The sequence below is a fragment of the Triturus cristatus genome, chromosome 5_1 (genome assembly GCF_964204655.1).
Source record: "Triturus cristatus chromosome 5_1, aTriCri1.1, whole genome shotgun sequence".
Classification (NCBI taxonomy): domain Eukaryota; kingdom Metazoa; phylum Chordata; class Amphibia; order Caudata; family Salamandridae; genus Triturus; species Triturus cristatus.
The window spans coordinates 576,074,562-576,100,395 of NC_140587.1; the positions used below are offsets into that span (position 1 = coordinate 576,074,562).

The following is a 25,834-nucleotide window of genomic DNA, read 5'->3' on the forward strand; positions in this document are numbered from 1 at the left end:
AGTAATCTCCCACCTACTTTCAAATAAAGTTGATTGGCCAGATCAATTCCCAATGCTCTTTGACATTGTGCTCAGGAGCAAATAAGATACATCAGCCATAAACAAGAGAGATAATGGTGATAAGAAAATACAAGAACATTACTAAAGAAGCATTGAGAATCTTTCTCATTCCACAATTTGGCAACCTCGACTTACATACTGACATTAAATAATTACATGAAAAGATTAGAAAACTTTGAAGATAAACTGGCTGCAAAAAGAGGGAAATAGCCCAAGAAACTTGCCTATTAAGCCATAGATCAATGAAAAACTGCATAAAGTCAAAGCTGCCTCTAAACACATGGAAAAGACCATGAAAATGAATAAGCCAGCCAGAATTAAATTGAAATTGAAAAAGTAAAATTTAAACCAGAAATATAAAATGAGAAAGCAGTGTACGTTCAAAAGCAAATTGCACTCTCTCTGAATCTAACAAAAAACTGTATTCAAATCCATCAACAAGAACACTTCAGATCCTAAACCGAAGCTCACCACCCCTTCTGAGAATAAAAGGCAACGAGTTCTTAAGATTATTTTGGGATGGAATTAGAAATAAACTCCATCCTTCCATGTCTGCATATACTACCTATTTACTGAAAACAAACAACCCATGGAGCTTATTCAAAGAATTACAATTAGATGATCAAACAAAAGTATCCAGCATTCTACTTGGATGACCTAATACCTGCTAAACTAATAAAAAGCAATTTCTTCCTTCTTGCACCATATTGAGTGCTCTGATAAACATGTTACAAAAAGGCTACCATCCAGTCAGCCTCAAAAATAAAAAAGGCCAACTCTGGTCCAAAAACCCTCGACAACTACAGACCAGTTACTAACTTAACATTGTTAGGCAAAGCCTTTAAGAAATGTGTAGTCTACCAAACAAACAAATAGTTTAATCATAACTCTCTTATTTCCCCTTCACAAAAGGGATTTACAGAAGGGCATGGTGCAGAAACGTTCAGTAATAATCTTGGATGGTATTCTGCAAATACTTTACAATGGAGGTTTGCCTGTTAATTCTACTAGGCTTGTCAGATGGTTTTGGCACAGTTAGGCATTAAACTCTCTTAAATACACTAGTAAACAGAATGGGACTAAAATAGTTAGTAATACTCAGTTGGTTAAAATCTTTTCTAATTGGTCACACCAACATAGTTAAATTAACAGCACTCAAATCTAAAATACGAAAAACTACTTGCGGGGCTCCACAAGGGTCCATACTTTGACCAGTCTGTTTTTTACCTCCACGTGGAACCTCTTGGGCTACTCATGTAAACTCGAACATCAAATGGGGCACCAATACACAAATGACACGCATTTATATTTAAAAATATCCTCTCTAAAGGAAATCACAACTCTCAAAAGAGGCTTGGAATATATATATATATATATATATATATATATATATATATATATCTCCAAAGATGCGGCACTCAGGAGAGAGATTTTTCACAAGTAAATTTATTAGCCAAACAGCTCCACCAACGCGTTTCAGCCAACAAGGCCTTGGTCACGGTCAGTGAGTCCTTTCTCTATTGCACCTTATATACATCCACTAGATCGTAATCAGATGCCGATGCCAAAATCTATGAATCCATGGAAAGGTTCAGAGAGAGAGGTTACTCAGAACCCACTCTCAAGAAAAACAAAAAAAGAATTGACAATAAAACCCGAGCAGAGACCTTAATACCCAAAATGACACCAACACCTGAAGATGAAAAACAAATACCGAGATTTGTAACTACCTACAGTAAAGAAAGCAGCACCATCATGGGCAAAATCAGAAAACATTGGCACTTAATCATGAAAGACCCAGACATAGGAAAACTAGTTGGCACCAAACCAACTGTCACATACAGAAAAACCAAATCTCTCAGGGATATGCTTGTCAAAAGCCATTTTGTACAAAAAGAAGATACAACTTGGCTAACAGAAAAACAAAATGGATTTACCAAATGCAATTCGTGCAAGGCATGCAAGATTGGCAAAAACACAAGAACTATTACAGAGCCTAACGGAAATGTTGTAACGATAGGGACAAGAATAACCTGTAACACCAAATTCGTGATCTACGTCATTGAATGCACCTGTGGACAGCAATACGTGGGGAGCACCATCTGCCCACTAAAAAAGCGTATTCTTGAACACATTCGCGCAGTGAAAAATAAAGACATTGCCTATGCAACTGCTAAACACATGATACTCTGCCAGAAGGGGAACTGGAGATCAATGTGTTACTATGGGATTGACACCATCCCAGTAAATGAGCGAGGTGGCAACAGAATCAGGAAACTTCGCCAACTTGAATCACGCTACATAATTAAACTCAAAACGAAGAACCCGAGAGGCATGAATAATGACGAAGAACTTTATGTACACTTAGAATAATGTCCCGTTACATGATGAACTTGTTGACCTCCGATGAACCTGATTGGGACCTCTACTCTCTCAACTGACTTGTTTTCCTTTTCTTGCTTGTGTTCCTCCTCTTTCTACTTCCGCCCTTGAAAACATAGGACTTTGAAACCTTTGCATTTTACATTAATTATGCCGCTTGTATAATAATTGTACTATACAGTTACTTGAGCATGTAATCTACACTGTCAGACATCATGATAGTACTGTCACTTATCGTTTCTTTACTAGCATTATAATTCACAATCATTTGAAATGTCTGGTACTAGACCGTAACTCAATTTAAAGTCTCTTTTCCTGTTATCTAACAGTCGAATATGAGTACCCTTTTGGATCTAAATACACTTTTTGTTTTTCAATGCACTACATCACCCACAATGCAACATTACGATCTAGTGGATGTATATAAGGTGCAATAGAGAAAGGACTCACTGACCGTGACCAAGGCCTTGTTGGCTGAAACGCGTTGGTGGAGCTGTTTGGCTAATAAATTTACTTGTGAAAAATCTCTCTCCTGAGTGCCGCATCTTTGGATTTATAATTAAACTTTGGGGCCTGGATCCGGCCCGTATGCAGAGCACCCGCTGCCAGTGTGCCCCGGAACTTTGGGTCCCTTTGTTTGGCGATATATATATATATATATATATATATATATATATATATCTATATATATATATATATATATATATATATATATATATATATATATCTGTGTGTCAAACAATTCCTTAAAGCTGAACTCTCAGAAAACCGAATTCAAGCTAACATCCAGCAAATCAAACATCAGAATTCACTTAGTCTTCATTGCTATGCTTAAAGACTATGGATGTCCATCTCAGTCCGCCACACAGGTCAAATCACTTAGCTTCTTAGTCAGTAGCACCCTCTCTCTTTAACATCACATTATAAACTGGCACAAACTGCTAACTTATACCTGGAAACCAAAAAGACTTAAACACATAGTCTCCAATGATCATCTACAAACTGTTGCCCAAGCTCTGGTCATCTCCAGATTGGAGGTAGGCAATGCCATCCTAACTTTAGTTCCAACCAACACACTTCTACCTATCAGAGCAGTCATACCATTCACTGCAAAAAAGAAAATGACCATCTTTCCCCAATCTTGAAGGATCTTCACTGGATTTCCCAACAAGCTAGAATCAAATTCAAACTCTGCTGTTTATATCCAAAGCACTCCACCTAGACAAGCCCAGTTACCTCTCATATATTCTGAAAATCTCTGGTAGCTTAAGAGAATCTCGCGGCAAGGACTCTGTCTGGTACCCCATCAATTCTGAACAACGCAAGCTGAAAAGCAATCCTTCTCTGAATTACGTGCCTACAATTTGGAACACCCTTTCAATCTGTTGAAGAACAGCACCTGTAACTGGAAATGTTGGGTTTCTACAATGAGATTTCTGTGGGAGTAATGGGTGGTGATTTGATGAAATGTATGACCCTATTATAATCTGAAATTCTCTTGCCCATTTATTGCTAGTTTAACACCTTTAACTTTTTTAAAACAAATAACGATTAAGAACAGCGCCTGATAGCCTTTTCTTCCGCAAAAACTAAAGACCTATCTATTCACTAGATACCTTAACTAAGAATTTTCTCCATCTCAGGAAACCAAGATCTCACGAGACTTAATTTACAACTCCCTAAATTAGTAAGCTAAAGGGTATGCTGCACAAGCAGATGTTACATTAGTAATTATTCAAACTACCCCTTTTCTGATTCATAGTCTAACCGTAGATCCCTCACCTTGTGAATATCCTAGGAACCAGACTGCATCCAGAAATTTAAACAGTGCTCTGACCAGGTGTACCATGCGACTCCTGGGTCCCCCTTGACACTGTTCCCCTCTGGAAGTGACAAACGAATCCGCGTGTAAGCATCACTCAAGTGCACTGATGTTGGTTCCTTTCTTTCCAGGCCTTCATACGCTGATCTGGAGTTGCACTCCTTCTTTCTTCACTCTGTGAAGAGATTCTCCTGGCAATCTTTCAGTATGCAAGGAACATATCACCCCTTAAAACAGCAGGGTTTAAAACTTGTAAGGACTGTGACAGATCCCCATGAGACGAGCCTTTGGTGCACATAACTGCAAGATCTGAGACAACTGCGTCCAGATGAATCCAAAAGCCATCTGAGTATGGGAAGCAAAGCTCTATGTGATGAAGCACCGGAAAGCTCAACAAAGATCCAAATCCAAGTCAAGGGTGCGGGACCGGTCGCTCTCCCAAAATCAATCCCGCTGCAGATCTTCTGCGCGGATGAAGTCTTTGGGTAAGTCAAATGAGAAACATAAGAAGTCCAAGTGGGTCTCAGCTCCTTTACTCCACTCCCGCTCTCCAGAGAAGGCATGTGGCGTCACTGTGCCTCCAAGTCTAGCTCCTGTTCCTGATTGGAACAAAACTGGAGTTTCTTCAGGAAAACATGCACACTAACCTTTGCAAACGATTGTATGAAAGTCTGGCTCATTTGGCACCCTGACTGTACTGCCATCCTCACCAGTGAAGTTTCAGTCATCCTCGTTGTTAATGAAGGTAAACCCACAGTCGTCGAGGCACACTGCAACCTATGCGACAGGCCTTGTTGATGACCATGAAGACATCTTCATTCACAACCAAGCCCTTTTCAATGATAGCTCCTTCTGCAACAAGACTATCATTGACATGATCAACGATATCTCTTCTTTCACTACCCATTTTTTAAATGCAAGGCTTGGATTTATTATGCCTACCCCCTCATTGATGCCAACCTTGACTTTTCACCTTTGAAAGTGACTGCAGACCTACGCACACGATTATGAACTCTGAGCCAAATGCAGATGTCTGCAACCAGAACATCGCCTTAGAGGTGGCGTACAGTCCTACAGAGATTGATGTGCGTTCCATCCCCTTGTTTGAGGAAGAAACTTTAAATGAAGTGAAAGCTTACCTGTAGTAAGTGTGGGTGTTACCCACAGATCTATGTAACTGACAACCCTCCTCCATCTTATGGACCTCAGCATCACTTTAAGGAACCAGATGTCATGCAGGTGATGGCGCTTCAGAGCTTGCTTCCTCAACAGAATACAGAACAACCTATGTCTGCCTCATTAACTGCTCCATCTCTGCCTTCTGTACCACCACCTTCTTCACCTTCTGTGTTACAAGAGTCACCTCCAAGAGTGACTCGTCCCTCCAACACCTAGGGACCGGCGGGACAAAAACTCATCAGACCAATATTTGGATGCAGAAGAGCGTCAACTGCCACAGCAAAACCATAATGATGAATATGAGGACTATATCTTACCCAACAAGGGTAGCCCACTTTCATGAAAAGTACATCTAAAAGATTCAGGGCCTGATTTATATTTTGGTGGATCGGTTATTCCGTCACAATGGTGACTGATATCTCACCCACCGAAATATAAATATCATAGGATATCATAAAATTTATATTTCAGTGGACGAGATATCCGTCAATGCCGAAATATAAATTAGGCCGTTAGTCTCCTGATGGCTTCAGGGGAGCAGCAATACTTCCTTTATTACTTTAAGTAATACCCTTGCAAAGCCACAAGGTCTATATCCATACTGCATTTTATATGGTAAGAAGGCGTGAAATTTTATGAAGTTGGTACTATCGGTAGTACTATGTTTCTAGTAGAAGTACAGAGCCACAGATTTTGCCCTAGCCTGCTTTACTGGCCATCCAAAACTAGATTGCATTACTGTGTCAGTGTCTCAACGCTGATCAGAAAACCCACTTACTTCATTGTCAGCAATTCTTGACAGAGAAAGATAGTGGATAAATAAGTTGGGCAAAATAGTTAACTCAAAGGCAGCAATGTTGATCAAGGGCGCAAATGCCTTGGCAATTTTGGGTTCTTATGAATGCCAGATGTGGCATGACATCTGGTCTCTGATAGACCTCAACCCTGAAGACAAGAGAGAGCTTGCCATGGCCATTGTCAAGGAGGGATCATGACTGCAGTTATCATTGATGCGATATGGATGTATCCAATGCAGGCTACCAACAGCTGCCAGGAGCAGCCATTTTAAACAGGCAAGGATGGCTGAGATCTACTGACTTAATACCAGAACTGCAAGCAAATCTCCTGGCTATACCATTTGATAGACTCACACTGTTTGGAAAACATGCGGACGATGCCCTGGAACACATTATAGAGGACACCGACACTGCGAAATCCCTTACAAAATCTCAGTATTGCTGCTCTCGCTCATCCACATTCTGTGACCTACGACGATCCCAGACATACAGTGTAGAGGTCATGGCTGACCGTATTACCCCCAATGGCAGACCAGATATGACCATAATTATCCAACAGAAACCAAAGGCAAGCATATGGCTGATCTCACTTCATTGGCGTCCATATTATCAAACCAATGTATGACTCAGGGCACACTCTTGAGTTTGTACAGAGATGACCTACATACCATCCAGGAAGGAATGTCATGTTCACTTGAGGGAGCTCCAGGGAGCATTAGAGATGATCCTGAGACCCTATTAAAAAAAATAAGAATTTTATTTTAGATTCTATTTGATAAACAAGAAAATGGACAATGGAGGCCTAATCTTGATCTCTGGGAGATGTCATGAAATATATCATAGAACATGTCATGAGTGATGCAATATATAAGGTTATAAGCAGTGTATGGGGGGCGCGAGTCTTAGTTAGCTCTGCTAACTATAACTGGTGAATTCCTGTGTTTTTTTTAGTTCAAAATGTTAATGTTGTCACTGACATCTTCACTTATCTATAACGTTACTTTAACCTTTCTTTTTTTCCAGTGAATATACATATATAATAATATATTACAGCCATGATTACAAACCTGTAAAATTGGTCATTGTGTCCTAAAAATGTTTTAGAAATATTATATGAGGGGGAAGGATAGGGACATCGTGGCCCCCTGGATCCACAGGGACCCCCACAGAGGCTAAGATTATTATTATTTTTTTAACATTACCCCCCACACAGTAGGAACCATTGCGGCCCTCCCATACAATACTGCGGGACTCCTTTGGGAACAACTGTGCAGGCTTCATCTCCATGCTGTTGTCGTACTGTGCAAGCTTCCACACCACTAGGGGTTTGACGTTTTAGTGGTGAATACCACTGTACCCACAAAAAAAGAAAATTTTTGTTTGTGTCTGCTGGAGGTTGGCTGCCTGCAGAGGCTTAGGCGCAGGCTGTACCAGCGGGGGCTTGGCCAGCTGCTGTACGGTTGAGCGCAAGGCTTGGTCACAGGACAGGCCTGGTAGCCAACTCGCGCTGTGCCCGACTGAATGCCGAGCACAGCAGGGTAGTAAGCTTAATATGATGAAAGAAATGCAGAAATGTACTGAAAGACTCAACTGTTAATGACGTTATAATTTGGTAAGGTAATAAGGTTTTACCTTACGTTTAAAAAAAAAAGAAATTTACAGAAAAAAACTAAGAATAAAGGAACTTAGTTACGTATGGTAACAAGATCTTGTCTTATATACAAAAACCTACAAATCATCAATGATGCATTTTAGCAAGCCATGAGTAATGTAATATGTGAGTAGCGCATGGCGGGATGCAACCTATTGTTAGCTCGTAAACTATGCTAAAGGTAGTAAAGCTGCGAATTCATGTATGCATATGTGTGTGTATACATGTGTGTATGATTCCCATCATCCACCCGAAGTGGTTTGCTTCATCATCTGGGAAAACAGGGACTTATTTGAGAACCATCTTCTACTTGGAAATTGTAGATCTTGGTCTCATGAATGTCCCAAACTGTTCAATGGTATAATGTTGTTGTTTGATGAAGGTAGGGTGTGATGGCTGCAGTGCTTGTGAAGGGTGCTAGTGTATAAGTGCTGTTTAAAAATTGTCTAACAAGGCACTAAGAAGACTTTATTAGATCGCTACCTTGTTGACAATATCTAAAAACAGTGCTGTAACAGTTTCAAAAATATAATAACTGTGTTGGAAAAGGTCTACATGTTTCTGCTATCGGATGAAATTCATCCAAGCTTTCATCAGGACCAATAAAGCTACTGCGAAGATCAATAGTGCCAAAGTAACCAGAAAAGTGGTGTATACAACCTGGACCCAAATGGGGGGCCAAGAAGCTCCGTGAGAAGTAGTTTTACTTCACTGACCCAGTTAGTGGTGGGTGTGCACCTCACCTCACCTGGCAACTGCTCAGGTTTAGGAGGCCCCGCTCTATCCGTCGGTACCTCTTGTCGGAGCTGAGCTCGAAGGGGAGGCTCCCCTTCGAGCTCAGCTCCGACAACCACTAACTGGGTCAGTGAAGTAAAACTACTTCTCACGGAGCTTCTTGGCCCCCCATTTGGGTCCAGGTTGTATACACCACTTTTCTGGTTACTTTGGCACTATTGATCTTTGCAGTAGCTTTATTGGTCCTGATGAAAGCTTGGATGAATTTCATCCGATAGCAGAAACATGTAGACCTTTTCCAACACAGTTATTATATTTTTGAAACTGTTACAGCACTGTTTTTAGATATTGTCAACAAGGTAGCGATCTAATAAAGTCTTCTTAGTGCCTTGTTAGACAATTTTTAAACAGCACTTATACACTAGCACCCTTCACAAGCACTGCAGCCATCACACCCTACCTTCATCAAACAACAACATTATACCATTGAACAGTTTGGGACATTCATGAGACCAAGATCTACAATTTCCAAGTAGAAGATGGTTCTCAAATAAGTCCCTGTTTTCCCAGATGATGAAGCAAACCACTTCGGGTGGATGATGGGAATCATACACACATGTATACACACACATATGCATACATGAATTCGCAGCTTTACTACCTTTAGCATTACCTTTACTACTGTGTCAAGGTTTTCAACTGTATTAGACTCATAGTTGCTTATGTGTATTATTTCGTTGACTTGGGGATTTTACAACTATTAGAGTCTTTAAACTTTATCCCTCTGACCCCTACTCGTTATCGAGATATCATAAGATAGCTCGTAAACTATACCTTGAGAATATAATGTAATTTCATTTGTATTTAAAGATAGTTTTTTTTTTATTTCAAATTTCAAACTTCAAACCTTACCTCGTATCACTTTAGCGTGTGTGTATATCTTTTTTTTCAAATAAAAAACAAAGGTTAAAGGGACGTTCTAGTTAGGTGAAAGGGTCAGTTGCAACATAACATCTTAAACTAACGAAACTACCGAAATTCACAAGGTATAGCTATCTTGAGTAACTATAACTTACGCCTCCGCCATGCAGTGTTATCAATTATGTAATTTCAAATGTTATGGATGTTGAGAATGCATTAATTGACCACATAATTATAAATCTTCCGCATTTGCCACATCAATCAAGCAATAATGTTTTTTTAGGGGTTTTCCCCATGAAACACACAATACAATAAATAGATTTAAAAGCGTGCATAAATAAATGATATAGAAGATCCAGTATACAAAGATATTTAAAAAAAGAAAGCCTTGGATTCATTCTCCCACCCCAAACAGCATAGAAAAATGTATTAATACTAAAAAGGATGTGCTCACTCACTTCAGTATGAAATTCGCTAGAAGCCGTGGTATACTGTTCGAATCTCACGTTCATACAAAGTGGTCTTATCCACTTTTTGCTGACGTACTTGTGGGCCAGGCAGAAAAACAGGATATGGTCAACATTTTTCAAAACATTTTTACAAGTTAGACAGTTACCAGTAGTAGCATAGCACCCCCCCCCCCTCCCCCCTCACCATTTGTATATAAAGCTTTTAATTAACAGGGTTCCATACCTAAACTCAATATATAACATGTTAGCCAGTTGTGGAGAAATATAATCCATAAACGTTTTGAAACACGGGGTTGGTTTAAGTGCCATAAATATATCTGTTAAATTACAGGCTCTCGCAGAGCGGAAGCAGTGATGTACCATATAATTCCAAAAGGCAAAAACTACAATTCCCTTTTTTTCTTCTAGTGTTCGAAGGTGGTTCCGAAAAATTACATCCATGCCCAAAGTTGTTGCCCGAGTTTTACACGGGCAAGTCACAGTAGTGTAAGGTCCTGATCTAACATCTGAATTCCTTCAAGCCCTCTCTTATGAGAGGACAGCTCAGGGGTTAACCATAGTTGAATCCAAAAGGGGTTTTAGTACTGTCAGATCTCTTGTCCTCTTCATTCCAAGGTCAATAACAATGGAACAGAAGGGGTACCTTGAGGTATATTTTATAAAGATCCTATAAACCCAGTTTCACGTGTAGCTAAGTCAGAGGTATTTGCCGTTCCCCATATTTCTGCGCCAAAGAGTGGCGCTGTTTGCACTTTGGCTCTGTATACTTCAGTGGCTGGTGATAATGACAGAGAAGTTGTTGCCCCATACATTTTATTAACTGCAGATACTCCATGGAGAAAAAAAGGGCTCTGCTCTTGGGCTTTCCACAAAAGTGAATTATCGATCCTGACCCCCAGATAATCAAAACTTTCGACTCTATCCAACAGATGACCAGTAATCTTCACTCCCTCTTACACGGTTTACGAGCCCCTATGATCATATATTTTGTTTTAGTGTGGTTTATCTCTAAAGCTCTAAAATTACAGAAACAAGAAAATGTTAAAAATTAAGTACATTTTGTATACCCTTTGTGGTACGAGAAATAAGAAGGGTATCATCCCCAAATAGTAATGCCGATACTGGCTTACTATCCAATTCAGATGCGCCATGAACCTAAAAATTAAGAAAATCAATAACCTCATTGGTATAGAGGGAGAACAACAGTGGGGCTAAAACGCACCCCTGTCTTACACCATGTTCTACAGGGATATGCTTAGTTAACTCCCCACTCATTTCCCATTGCACTTGGGCATAGTTATTTTCATGGAGCCTAATTAAAATATCTAAGATGTTCATTGGGATCCCCATTGACCTGAGGGTGTCCCACATTTTATTCCTCTACACCAGGTCAAAGACAGCCCTCAGGTCAACAAAGGCCACATAAAGTGGCTCTTTTTTAATTTGAAATACTTGCAGCAGATCAAAACAAATCTGAAGACTTGATCATGTGTGCTAGTTCAGCTCCTAAAGCCCACTTGGAAGGGCGAAATAACCTGGGTCTCATTCATCCCCGCTATTAGCTTATCGACCACTTGTCTAGCAAAGATTTTCTGAAGGTGGTCAATTAGACTAACAGGTCTGTATTTCACTGGTACTCTCTTTTCACCTTTGTTAAAAATCAGTATGCTTTCCACCCCACACCAAGACTCGGGTGCTCTAGAAAATATTCTGTTTGACAGCAGATTTATATACGGTCCCCAAACTTCCATTTTAGTTCGATGAAGGTCTCCCGGAATCCTGTCAGGACTTAGTACCTTCCCAGGTTTCATTGCCTCTATTGCTTTTAATGTATGGGACATAGAAATGAAAGAGGTATCAGTTACTTGATTTGTGATAGAGAGGCGAGGGACTTGGTATAAGCCTGGTTAGCATCACCCGGTACCTTTACAATATAGGGCAGCAAAGTGTTCTTCCCAAGCTTGGGGCTGTGTGCAATAATGTGCCTAAAAGCAATATTATCATTTCATTCACTGCTTCAAGGAGGTTGGCCCAGTTGGCTTCATCCCAATTCCACTTACTTTCCTGTTGCAGGTATGTGTTATGTGCTTTTTTTTGTTATTAAGAGCCAATGGAAGGCCTCCCTCCTGAACATTATTAATTGTAGATCACAGCAAAACAGATGGGTGGTAAACCTCAAGGACCCAACAGTCAGTCTAAATTACTTCCCTGAGTACAGTAGCATAAGAAGAAGGCCCAAGAAATTATTATGGCTATCATCCTATATATCGATAATTGGTAAGGTGCAGTATTTCTTGGCAAGACAACACAATATAATGACTAACAGCAGAATTATAATTAGTTGAATATTGTATCTCTACTTAGCAACTAAGGTCAGATAAATGCATGCAGCATGTCTACTGAAAAAGCAGAAATAAGTATAAAGCATTATTGTACAAAGGGTTATAAAGAGATAAAAGTAAATGCATCATTATTGCCCTTAACTGTGCATGAAGGCTAATGAAGTGCTCCATGTTAGAATCATATAAAACAACTTTAGTATTTGTGGCTTAAGAAATACCAGTGGATCTCAATGGCCTTGACTGTACTATTAAAAGTGCATCATACTATAATCATCTAGAAGCATACTTGCTAACATAAACCTCTGCCCAAATGTATCTGTACGGACTGAAAGCAATCAAAGCTTGGCTAACTATCATTCACTTTAGGTAGTCATACGTTGATAAAGTTAAAGTACACAAATGTTCCTAGTACCGCCCTTCAACAATCGGACAAGCCGATTCAGTACAATACTTTGGTACTAGCCAGTGCTTCACATATAGGGCAAGACGGAGAATGTAGTAGAACCATAAACAAGAATGATCCTATGTTGCCCTTGGACAGTCAGGTGAACAAGTTAAGTATGATATTTTAGTACTGACCAGCTGCTTACATGTGTAGTCTAACCTAGAATAGTCTTTATCAGCAGATATGCCATGCCACTTAAAAACCTTTCATAAAATCCTTGTGTGCAAAATAACTAGAAAGATAAAACACACTCTCATCAAAATATGTAGTCCTGCTATAACCTCAGAGAGTACTATTGCATGTAGTAAAGTGGAACTGCAAATTTCGAAATAAGCAGCTAGTAGTTCAAGTCAATAGTAGCAAATGAACTTGCTTACTATCCTAACTGCAATGGCCATTAAACTCACATCTGACTTTTGTCTGATCTTCTAGCCTTCCATGCAGCATATATGTAGGATGCTACTGCCTTATAAATTTCTGACCATTCTGTTCTGTAACAAAGTGTTAAAGCATCCTTGCAGTTCCCCATGTTGTATTTTAAAAACAGGGGATGGAGATAAAACCTTCAGGGAGCTCATGGTATTGCACAAAGAAGCATAAAATGCACAAGTGTCTTTTGGCTGCCGAAGGAGCAGCAGCAAATGTCACATTTGGATCCAGAGGCCTTGGACGAGGATTTGATGAAGGACTGAACCTCTAAGATTCCTAATCTAAACCTGAGATATCAAGCCCTTTCCTCAGGTGGAAATATAAAATGAAGGAAAGGCTCCCACCGAGGTTCAGGCTTCAAAGCCAGATATTTTATCAATAGGGCACTTTTCTTAGCCACATGCTTTTGCAGTGCATGAGCCCAATATTTCTTTCACCATTTGTAGTGTGACTTTGTTCTTCATGTCTGGATTACATCATAGGCAGTGCATTAAATGGAAAACAAAATAAGTGTAGGTATTTATTAAATTGAGCTAGGGGCATGGCTAGCGGGCGGGGTTAGAGGTGGGTCGAGACATGATGAAACAAAAACATTTCTATTGAGTTTAGGTTATGTCCTGAGAAAGATACTCATAACACCATCAAATGTCCAGAATTATTTCTTTTATTTCATGATCTTCTTGAAAAACTCTTGCGAAACTTTTCTTTCTTGGTGTGATGATTGCATCAAAGACGTTTACCATCTTCATCAACAAGAAAAGTTTTGCAAGTGTTTTTAAATAAGATCATGAAATAAAAGAAATACTTATGGACATTTTATGGTGTTATGAGTATCTTTCTCAGTACATAATCTACCATATGGATGATTCCCTGAGAGGAAAATAGGGAACTGAGTCCCAGCACCGGGCATTTTCTCTATCTTTCCTCTTCTTTCAGATTGTATAACTACCATAGAGGCACGTCAGCTACTTTTTTTGCTACAACTTTGTTACTGTATGAATTATGATGTCTAAACACTTTAAGAGAGAGGCATTAGCCAATGACATGTTTTTAAATGCACAAACTAGAGGTCCCAGGTCAGATTGTAGAACTATCGTTAACCGTCTCAAGGAATTATTTATCAAACTTCAAAGGCTTCAGGAAAAAGAATCTTCATAATGGTGGGATGCAATGTCACTTGAGAAATATCTTGAAGTGAACTGCATTCCTCGAGGTTTAAGGATTAATATTTTCACCATAGTGGACGATTTAGACGGGCTTGGCTGTGTTGATGAAGATGGCTAAATGTCTTTGGTGTAATCATCACACCAAGAAAGAAACGTTTTGCAAGTGTTTTTCAAGAAGATCATGAAATAAAAGAAATAATTATGAAATTTGATGGTGTTATGAGTAACGTTCTCAGTACATAATCTACCTTATGCATGATTCCCTTAGAGGAAAAGAGGGAACTGAGAACCAACGCCGGGCATTTTCTCTATCTTTCAGATTTCTGTTGAGTCTTCATTTTGCCTGTGCATTTCCCTTGATAGTAGTTTCAAACTTCCCATATATGCAGATTAACAGCTGCATATGCTAATAAAGAGTGGTGTGAAGACCTGTTGGGAACAGGCCCTAAATCATAATGTAAGGAGATTTTAGTTGAATGCAGTCAAGCTTTCAACAGCACTATTGAGGCTAATAATCAGTGTGCCTCAGAACAAAAGAGACTTTTGAATAGCAGCATTAATAATGAGTACTACACCAGTTGTAGGATATACCAAAACATGAGAAATGTATCAATATAAACAACACATGTTAACTTATTACACAAAATAAAGGCCTAACATGATATGTTATGGTTTCATTGTTTTGCAATATTTGCAGCTTCTTAATGTCATACTGCTCCTACTTGGTTGCAATTGGCATAATACTTATATATACACACAGAAACAGGCAGACATGCACACACAAAAGCATTCCACACATTTCTTTACCTCCTGAGAGTGTCCTGATTTTCTTCCTGTCTGAGCTCGCTTTCTCTCTCACACTCAAACATACACAGAAGCAGGCAAACACACTCAAGCAGACAAATACTCACCAAAAAAGGTTCACTTGAGATTATTCCTGCATTACTACACAGCAAACCACAGTGGGAATGTAATTGACCGAGCAGGGCCTGAATGGGCCCTGCTCTATCAAACACAGCAGGATGGTGACATTTCCAACATATGGACATCCCTTGCATAACGCAAATGAGCTGCTGCTGAATGGTTAAGCAGTGACTCAGCTAAGAGTAAAGAGGCGCTTTGGCCGCTCTGACAGCCTCGAGCTCAGCAACACTAGCACCAATGAGCTTACCTTTCATGAGTACCAGTACTCTCCTTGGCAGTGGAGAAGTGCTGGTACTCTGATCGGTAAAAATAAGTAATGCCCATACTCCGTACCTGTGAGTACCTGCCCATTTAAAGCACTGATCATAGGTCTGAGCAGCCAGTTAACGTTGGAATGTGCTCGACGTGTCTGAACCAATGTAGACAGCTACAGTTCTGGCTTCTCAGGAGAACCTTGAGGGTCTTCCGAAACTCTGCGAGGGCTGGAGAAGTCCAGACTTGATTGCAATAGCTATAGGACAAAAAGCAGTGAAGTCCTCCACAGTTGTCATTCCAACCTGTGCTCTAAGTGTTACCATTGAGGATCCTGGACCCAAGTGTAATAATCATCTCAAGAAGGAATGTTCCAGTTTTTGTACGGTCTGCATGTTTTTGTCTCCTAATTTTGGCGCCGTAAGAGGTGGTCGCCACAACTTTTGTTTTATGCGCAGTAAGACAAAGGCTTTATAAAGTGATTTGCACAACTATTTGCAAATCTCCGTACTGCTCCGACCTGTTGAGACAGTATTGTTTTAAACTTAGCTACTTGGGCCCCCTAGTGAATGCCCAGGTAGTCATGTGTTTTAACCTGCTCTATCAGTTTTCCATAGATTGTCAAGGACAATTTTAGCTTAGATTTGGGTTTTATTATCATAGATCTTGTTTTCTCTATATTGATAGTTAATTTGTCTTTTGCAAAATAATTTGAAGCCTTTTAGGAGCCGATACATTGACAAGTCTGCGCGTGCTAGGATAACTGCATCATCTGCAAACATCAGGATAGGGATATACTCGTGCTCCAACTTGGGTACATGAATGCCAGGGTTGCTAAGGAACTTCCCTATGCCATTGATATGGATATTTAATAAGTCTGGATCTAGGAAGCAACCCTGCCTGACTACTGTGTGTATTCCAAACGCGGTTGTGCATTTGCCCCAGCTTCCATATTTAACTGCTGCTGTGTTGCTGGTATGCAGATCCATTAGCAACCTCAGTAAGTTATTGGGGATATCTTTGTTCCTCCAGAATACTCAAAAGAAATGCCTTGTTAACGCTATCAAAGCTGACTTTAAATCTATAAAGACAAGAAAGATCGGGGAATTTCGCTGAGCTGCATACTTCAAGCAGATCATGTACAATCTCAGGACTTTATCAAATGTACTCTGCCCCTTGTGAAAACCTGCCTGGAGGGGTGATATGTTGTGATTATCTTCCACCCAGAACTTCAACTAGGAGAGCAACAACTTGCAAAATATTTTGCCCACGCCATCAAGTAGAGAGATAATTACTAGGATCATCTTTCCTCCCTTTTTCTATGAATCAGCACTATTATAGAGGGCCTCCAAGAGTCAGGAACCATGCCTCCAGCCTGTATGACATTGAAGGCCAATGTCAAAGGGCCCAGCCACGTGTATAGATTGTTTTTAAACACATCGACTGGCACCTTTTGTGGGCATGGGGCTATACCCAATATTTGATGTTGGATGGCCTTGGCCACTACTGCCTTATTAAATACATCTTCTGCATGATGGTGCTGACACAGGAGAGCTTTAGCTATGTCTTATCTCTTTAAGTCGCCATACAAGCCCTTTTGTGTATTATCATTTTCAACTTCAGCAGTCTTTTGATATAAGGAGGCAAAATGCACCATCCATCTTACAGGGCTTACCTCATATTGGCCTACAGATTTCTAGCAGGGCCTTTGCAGCCCCAACATATGATTTTCCAATAGTTTGTGCCCTTCTGATCAGTTGTACCAAAGGGGATGATGGACGTAGCGTTTGAGCAAATCAAACAATCACCCCCAGTCAACTGATCTGGGTTTAATCCATCATCATTCTTTAGCTCACTCCACCACCCCAGATCAGACATGGCCATATGCAAATTAGTCTGACCCTGTGCCTCATGGGAACAGTTCAGCCCGAACTGCCAAGCCATGTCTTCCCTGGACCGGAAACAAGCATCCTGGGACCGGTTTCGGGTTCATAACCCTCATCAGCCAGGCTATCTTGAATCCAGTGGCAAAGTGAGCAAGGGACCCACGTCTGGGCATACCCTGCCAACTTAGGGCGAACAAAGCGATACCCAAGGGGATGATGGACGGAGCGTTTGAGCAAATCAAACACTCACCCCCAGTCAACTGATCTGGGTTTAATCCATCATCATTCTTTAGCTCACTCCACCACCCCAGTTCAGACATGGCCATATGTTTCATGTCTTCCCTGGACCGGAAACAAGCATCCTGGGACTAGGGAGGACCTGGCCTGGCAGTCCGGGCTGGACTGTTCCCATTGGGCACAGGGTCAAGACTGATTTGTATGTGGCTGGGTCCAAACTGGAATGGCATGGTGAGCAAAAAAACTATGGATTTAGGCCCAGATCTCTGTACTGGGGTGAATGTATGACATTGTTCTGCATTCTGTCCATCAAGAGTTCTTTTTGCATTTGTCACCCCGAGTGGGATCGGGTATGCTCAGACGTGAGTCCTGTGCTCTCCATGCCACTGGAATCAAGGTATCCTGGCTGAAGAGGGGTGAAACCCCGAAACCGGTCCTAGGATGCTTGTTTCCAGTCCAGGGAGGACCTGGCCTGGCAGTTCGGGCTGGACTGTTCCCATTGGGCACAGGGCCAAGACTGATTTGCATATGGCTGGGTCCAAACTGGAATGGCATGGTGAGCAAAAAATCGATGGATTTAGGCCCAGATCTCTGTACTGGGGTGAATGTATGATATTGTTCTGCATTCTGTCCATCAATAGTTCTTTTTGCTTCTGATCAGTTGTGGCATGTAGGGCTTTCCATGCCTTGATACACTGGTTTTTCTTTTTGTATCTCTTTCCTTTAAATCTTTTTCCTTATCAACATTTCCAGTAACAGTACATACCATGACATATATTGTAGTGATCGTCTCTACTCAAACATTGAATGCGTTAAAGAGGAGATACGCCTCACTGCATTCGGTATTCCTCACCAGGAACCACCAGACAACCAGTCGGGAACCCACCACCTCCACCCCATCCCCCTTTCATCCACCCCCAACATGTATCCACAGATATAACAAAATGGAACAAATATATTCCCACATAATCCTCCTATGTAGCCTCCAACATGGGCAAACCTTAGGATCGACAGATTGGGGCCATCCCATTCCCACCCTGCTCTGGGGGCTCAACCTGTGAATCTGAGTCAGGGGCCTGTACCCAGGACACTGACATTGCATTCCATGCCATTAAGACCTCTTAAGCTTTCAAATCACGCTTAGGCTTCTTCTTCTTGTATTTTATAAGATGTTTATAAGCCCTTCAGGCTTTCAGAAAATGTTCCTCACCCCCTCTCAGGTGTTCCTTCTATTTTCAAGGGCTGCTGTTAGTTTTCTCTTCAGTTTAAAACATTAATCATCATACCAGTCAGGGTAAGAATCTTGCAGTGATATTTCCCAGCTTTCTTTATGGTTCAACAACTCTTGATTGGTGGCTTTAAGAAGCAGCTTCAAGGATTGAATCATCACAGGTCCTGGTGCCTTAACCCTCATGCTCAGTGCTGCATAGGACGCATTCCATTGGACTGGTGAAGAAATCAACCGTTTCCCATTTGGAGGCAGCTGTGGGTATGTTTTTCCTGTTTGTGTTCATGATCATTTTCAGGTATATAGGGGCTGTATCTGGTGCTATTTCATGATTAGAACTTTTGAGAAGACAAGCACAAGATGGAGTGGATTGTGATTGCTTTCTATTCTCTCTTCGACCTACATGTCGATGACCAGGTGCCAAGCCTCTGGATTAATCATAATGTAGCTGATAGTATTAGCTTGTTTCCCTGCTCAAACGTAGGTTTTGGGTGATTATAAGATATTGTTTTACCATACAGTAGTTTGAGGCCTATATTTAAAATGATTGTGCTCAATTGCTCACCTTTCTTTGTTAATCTGTAGCTTTTGGACGGGGGAGATAGGACCCCCCCATGCATAGTCTTCCTCATTTACTACGTGGTCCTGCAAAGTGGGGTGAAGACTAGTGTTCAGGTGCCCCCATAGTATTTTAATTCTAGTTCAGTTATCGGGGTGTGAAGGGCTAATACCACGTATCTGCCTCAAGGTAGAGAGTAGCAAGCGAGTCAAGAGATTTTAGAAGTGCAAGAATGTATTCCTTCCCGCATGGTGGTAGGTAAACGTTACTGTGGTCTGTCCTCTTTTACTAGGTTATTTTAACATTATTAGTGAAACTGGCTTTTACCCAGATGTTGAGACCACCCTTTGCTTACCCTTTTTGCTGGCTGGTGTATTAAAGGAGATGAACCCCTCTAAATCCATATTTTCCAATACCCAAGTTTCCTGCAGCGCAACAGATGTCTTCAAACTTCATGTATGCTACCAGATCCTTATCTTCCATCTTTGTACCTAACGCTGCTATGTTCCAGCTTATTAGCTGGAGTTGATTGGCCATAGGATGAAGGAATCGCTGTTTTCCCTCTAAGTAACTCTTGGTCGTCCAGCAGTAACAATGGGATCATACCTGGGCTGCTGATGTACGTTTAGATTAGGGGTAGTTTCAGGCTGTTTTTACATAAAACCTCAGTTTTTTAGGTCTCTCCTGCATTGCAGCGCATGCGCTGCTCGAGCAGTGCAAGATCTATTGTCGTTGGTTTTCTGTCGGGCTTCCTTGGAAGTGGGGTTGGTGCACGCCCTGTCTCCCTTAGGCTCTGCCAACCTGGCGTCTGTTGCTCGTCAAGCGCGCTGCGTCTCTAGAGTCCCAGCAGAGACTCGAACGCTCTAGCCGTTAGGCAACATCCGGCGATCTACCTAGGGGCTAATTTTCACCTTCTCTCCCACTCCGCACGCTGCGTCTGCAAGACCTATTGCATTTCAACTTTTTTTACCAATTTCTTTACTTTTAATTTCTTTACAATGGCGGCTTTGTAACTCAGCGCAGCTCCAGTTTAATGGATGTCACGCTATAACTTTGAAAAATGTGTTCCGTTTACCCCTCCCGTACCCCTCCCCATTGCACTGATGCACACAAACATGGCGTTGTCTTAGTTAAACAAATATCCTTTGTGCCCCCTCCCCCATTAATATTCTTTGATTGGCTTTTTAGAAAATTTTACCTGACGCGGTGTCCCCTTTTTTTTTTTTTTTTTTTTTGCATATTGGGGCAGCATATCTGTTAAGGTGCCGTCCGCAATACACATGGTGCTACCTCAACTCCGGTTTCAGCCTTTCTCCTTGGGACGACTCACAGAGCCATCCTCAGATCCTTATCCCCCTCGCCAAGCATTGGAAGCTACACCGGCCCAGCACGCCCCCCATGGAGGCCGCATAATTAGCTCGCTGCTGTTCGGAAACATGGCCCAAGGCATGGCCTCCCCTGCCCATGGGCCTTTTGTTGGTCGCTCCCCCTTCACCAATGCCCTCAGCACTGAGGGGTGACCTGGGTTCAGACATTCATTTGCTGCAGACCCTCTGGGTCTGCTGCTTCCTTTCCAGAGTGCACGAGCTAGAGCGGCGGAACCAGACCCTGTAAGGTCGGCTGGAACGGGCACCCTGCGAGCCAGCAGTGCCCACCCGGCCTGACCGCTTCCGCACCTTTACCAGGGTGTGCAGACCGAGCCTCCCCAGTGCTCCCTGCCTGGCACTATCTGGACCTACACCCTGGTGCGGGGCACACACACTGTGCAGGGACCAGGAGTAACATGGACACATCTGGATGGAGTGGGGATCCAGATTGACACCATCCCTCCTGAGATCCGGGCCTCTACAATGTACCGGTGGAGGCGAGTCTCGGGTACCTTTCGATCCCCCATTCATGACCATTGCAATGCCTTCCGAGCACTCTCTCATGTGCTCCAGTGGCCACCCGAGCGAGTGCTCGTGTGGTTCTGGGCGTTCTTAGTCCGTTATAGATCTGCACTCATTATATTAGGAGGACACTGTGTACTTTGCTCAAATTTGATTTTGTTATTAGTCTCTCAATAGCAAATCAGCGTGAGTTGTACACACATTTCATATACACTATGCTCTCTTAACCGCGACTTCCACCACTTCCTGATTAAATAAGCACCCCTTTCTCATCACTTATGAACACTGCTCCCCATCTCACCAGAATCAGTCTTCGCATCTCTCTCTGACTAGTTAGTGCACAGCACTTCTGTCATCGTAACTGGTGTCTAGCAGTTAATTTCTCGCTGGCCGATGCCAGACCATGTTCACGATCTGGCACTGTTAATTGGGTTGATTGTTGTGAGCCCTCACACATTGAATTGAAATACTGCACACCAACATATAACTGCTAGAAATAAGATGCCAGGCTAATCAATAGGACACTGCCATCTTAATTTATCAGTACCAGGCATTGGCGTTTTCACTGCTATCTGCCCAGGGCTTTTCCTCACCGCTTACCTTTTGAGCCTGAACAATATTGTGATACACTTGACAGCTATTTAATTGTATTTTCTTCACTTGAAACTAACTGGCCTGCCTTTGTGTCCTTCCCCTGCTCCTTCTGCTGTACTTGTCTAATTCACCTTCAGTCTCCCATGAATCCAACGTACGCATATTTTGTCAAAAGGAACATGAATCACGCTCTCCTGTGCCCCCAAAACTGAGTTTCCATCCATAGGCAGGTTTGAAAGAGAGTTCCAAAATCATTTTCTCCATGCTTCATGATTTTGCCTATTGGTCCGTCTGACAATATACTATGGTGGATCCCATAGCTTAAATCCATCCTGTACTGAAGATACCAACTATTGAACCATCCCATACTGGTAAATTGTCCCTAGGGTTTGACTTGGACAGAAATTTGGCCTCTGCACCAAAATAAAAGTGCCCCCCCATTAGTGACTTGCATTGCTAAAGACATGAGAACCAAGCGATAGGCAACATTTGCCGGAGTTTCGGGTCCTCACTAGATCTGTTGTTAAGTCTGGTTCTCTGCTGGTCCATTTTTGGTTGTGCCAGAAGCCCTTCACCTCTCCAATCTCTACGTTGTATAGTTTTAATCAAACGGTCTTTCCAATGCAATAGGTCACGCATTTGTGAAAATGTGAGCTATTGGCATTGCAGATGCTGATTTACGTTTAAAATGATACCAGCAGAAGCATAATAAGAAAAAGCATTCCTTTACTGAAGGAAAGGGGGCCGTACCATAGGCTGTTACAAGGTCCTTTCCTTCATGAAAGGAATTACTTTGCTTATTATGCTACTGCTGGCATAATTTGAAACGAAAAAACATTAGCATTTGCAATGGCAATGGCTCACATTTTCAATAATGTGAGACCTATTGCAATGCAAATGCTTGTTTAGCTCATCTTTCGATGGGAGAGGAGAGGAGTAGGACTGCATGTTCTTTTTACCACACACTTTTATAGACGCCTACCATAAAAAGAAAAAACCAAGGAGGGTGGCACTGCCCTACCTCTTCCTGGCGCTGACAGGCGTGGACTGGTCCGCCCTTGACTCTGGCTTTGCCCGAGCGTGAATTGTTGAGCTGGAGTCCACAGTGCGCTGTATAGGTCCAAAGTCAGGGAGAGGGTGTGCCTCCTTTAACCTCTCCCAGTAGCATGATGAATCTTGGGTCTAGCAGTCCCCTAGCAGTGTCTCGTGTTCTCCGCAGCGCAAGACTAAAGGGCCCTTTATAGCTTTGAAATCGTAGAGAGGGTCCCACCTCCTATAACCCCTCCCAGGACTGTAATGTATCTTGGGGCTGCTAGTCCCTTGGCAGCAAATCATGTTTCAAGCAGCAGAAGTTGAAAGTGCACTTTATAGTGCCAAAGTCAGGGAGAGTGTCTCGCCTCCTTTAGCCCCACCCAGCATCCTCCCGCTTGAAGTCGATCAGGTAAGAAGCACAAAAAGATTAGAAGTCGAAGCGTGCTTCGCCTTCTCCCCGTCCGTTGGCCGATGCAACGGAGGAGTCTCGGTGTTCTAGGCTTTGTTCATATGAACCTGCACTTAGTTGTCTCCGAGCTTGACTGCGTTCCTGGCAGCCGGAGTGACTCCCGCCCAGCTTAAAGAATTTCATGACACCATGTGCCTCATATTTGGGCATCCTGACCCTACTGGCGCGCCTTCAGGACCCAGTGACTCCTGCACCGATTAGCCCCCCATGGATCTGGACCAACGTCGGTTGTGCCATTACAACCTTCCCCAGCGCTGGCCCTGACACCAAGACTCCCAAAGCGACAAGCGGCGCCAGCCCCATTCTCATCCCCGACAACCTGGAGCCAAATTGGCACATACCTGTGCCGACAGAACCCTTGGGTCCTAGGTCGTTTCCTCAGCCTTATTCTGAAGGGCTAGGAATGGGAGGGGTCGCTGGACCCTTTACAAGCCAAGCCTTACCAAGAAATGAACTGGTATGAGGAATTGTGTGAGACATGCGGACTGGATACCTTTCCACATTCTGGCCTGCTTTCTCCCCCTACCGTATCTATAGAGGAGGAAGCACCATATGCTATGGTGATGTGAAGGGCAGCTGAGGTCCTGGACCTTCAGCTCCTTTCCATGGTGGTCAAGACAAATGTCTTGACAGAGATCCTGCAGCCAATTATCTCCTCCTTGGAACCCTTGCTGCCCTTCAACAAGGCCTTAACTGATGTCCTACTGGGAGCCTGGTCCAAGCACAGCACAGGGGCTCCTGGGAATAGGACAATCACCCACCCCCATTGTCTTGCAATGGGCAACCCACATTTTCTCACCAACCCCCCTACCCCCGAGAGCTTGGTGGTCCAAGCCTCTACCTCCAACAGTGTGTTCCCTTCCGCAAGCCTCGGAGAGCGAATCCAAGAGGCTGGATAGTTGGGGTAAGAAAATCTTTTCTTCTGCGAGGCTTGCATTGCGGTCGGTGAACACTGCATGCATATTGGGCTGTTACTCCCACTCCCTGTGGGAAACAGTTGCACAAGTGCTACCGCAGGTCTTGGAGGAGGCCTGGGTCATCCTCTCCCAAGCAGTATCAGACAGGAGAGATGCAGCAAAGTTCTCCATTCGTTATGGTCTCGACACAACCGACTCACTGGGCAGAGCGATTTCATCAACAGTGGCTGTTCGACGCCAAGCCTGGTTAGGGGTTTCTGGCGTTTCAGGGGATGTCCAGACCTCTCTTCGGAGACAAGGTAGACATGGCACTGGAGTGCTTTAAGGACTCACGGGCTACGGCCAAGTCCTTGGGCCTCTTACTGCCCACACATCTTCCTGGCTGCCTTTTGCCCCTTTCATGATTACGGAAGGGGCTTTCAGCCACGCCAGCCATACCCCAGCCACAAGACCTTGCAAGTTCAGCAACCTCCACGCAGCTGGGGGCACGGCTCGTTACAGCTCCGTGGTCGAACGGCCAGAGGTCAGGTCAGACCTCCCCTGCACCCTCAGCCTCCAAACCTTCCTAGTCTTGGCCTTCCAGATCATGGGCGGCCAGTTGATGGCAGGATCAGCCATCACCTCCACCACTGGCAGAACATCACTTCTGAAAGGTAAGAGGTAAGTTCTCCAGATACTCCCTCCCCTTCAAGACTACTCCTCCTTCCATGCCTCTAACTTACGACCGGCTGACGGAGGATCACCTGTCTTTGCTTCAGGAGGAAGTTGTGACTCTCTTGGCCAAGGGAGGCATAGAGAGGGTTCTGGTGCCAGAAGTAGGTTGTGGTTATTATTCCTGCTATTTTGTGGTCCTGAAAAATGACAAGGGTCTTCATCGTATCCTGGATCTTCAAGCCCTCAACTACTTCCTCAAAAAAGAAAAGTACAAGATACTCACTCTGGCTTAGGTCTTGTCTGCCCTGGACACAGGAGACTAAATGGTAGAGTTGGAATTGCAAAATGCCTATTTTCACATTCCCGTCCTGCCTGGCTCATCTGCGCTACCTGCGGTTTACGGAAGGTCACAAGCATTTTCAGTTAACCGTGCTCCCCTTGTCCTTACCAGCTCCCCAATCGGGTGTTCACCAAGGTTATGGCAGTGGTCACAGCTCACCTACGTAGATCAGGGTTGCTCTGTCTTCCCTTATCTGGACTCCCCAGGCCTATTGTCTCCCACCTCCAGACTACGGTGAACCTCCTGCATACGTTGGGGTTCACTATCAACATGCCAAAGTCACACCTGACTCCCTTTCAGACGCTTCCTTTCATTAGAGCTGTTCTGGACTCAGTGCAGTTTCGGGCCTATCCTCCCGAGCAGCAATTTTAGGATAATCAGGCTATGATAGCGATGTTTCAGTCTCTGCCCTGGATTTCGGTAAGAATGGCTGAGGCTGCTGGGCCTCATGGCC

The 25,834-nt window shown here is 42.9% G+C and overlaps 1 protein-coding gene across 1 annotated transcript in view; it reads left to right on the plus strand.

Annotated features, from left to right (window-relative positions):
- ARFGEF1 (ARF guanine nucleotide exchange factor 1) overlaps window positions 1-25,834 on the plus strand; it is a 1,069,199-nt gene that overhangs the window by 439,412 nt on the left and 603,953 nt on the right. The gene's annotated exons all lie outside the window — the stretch shown is intronic.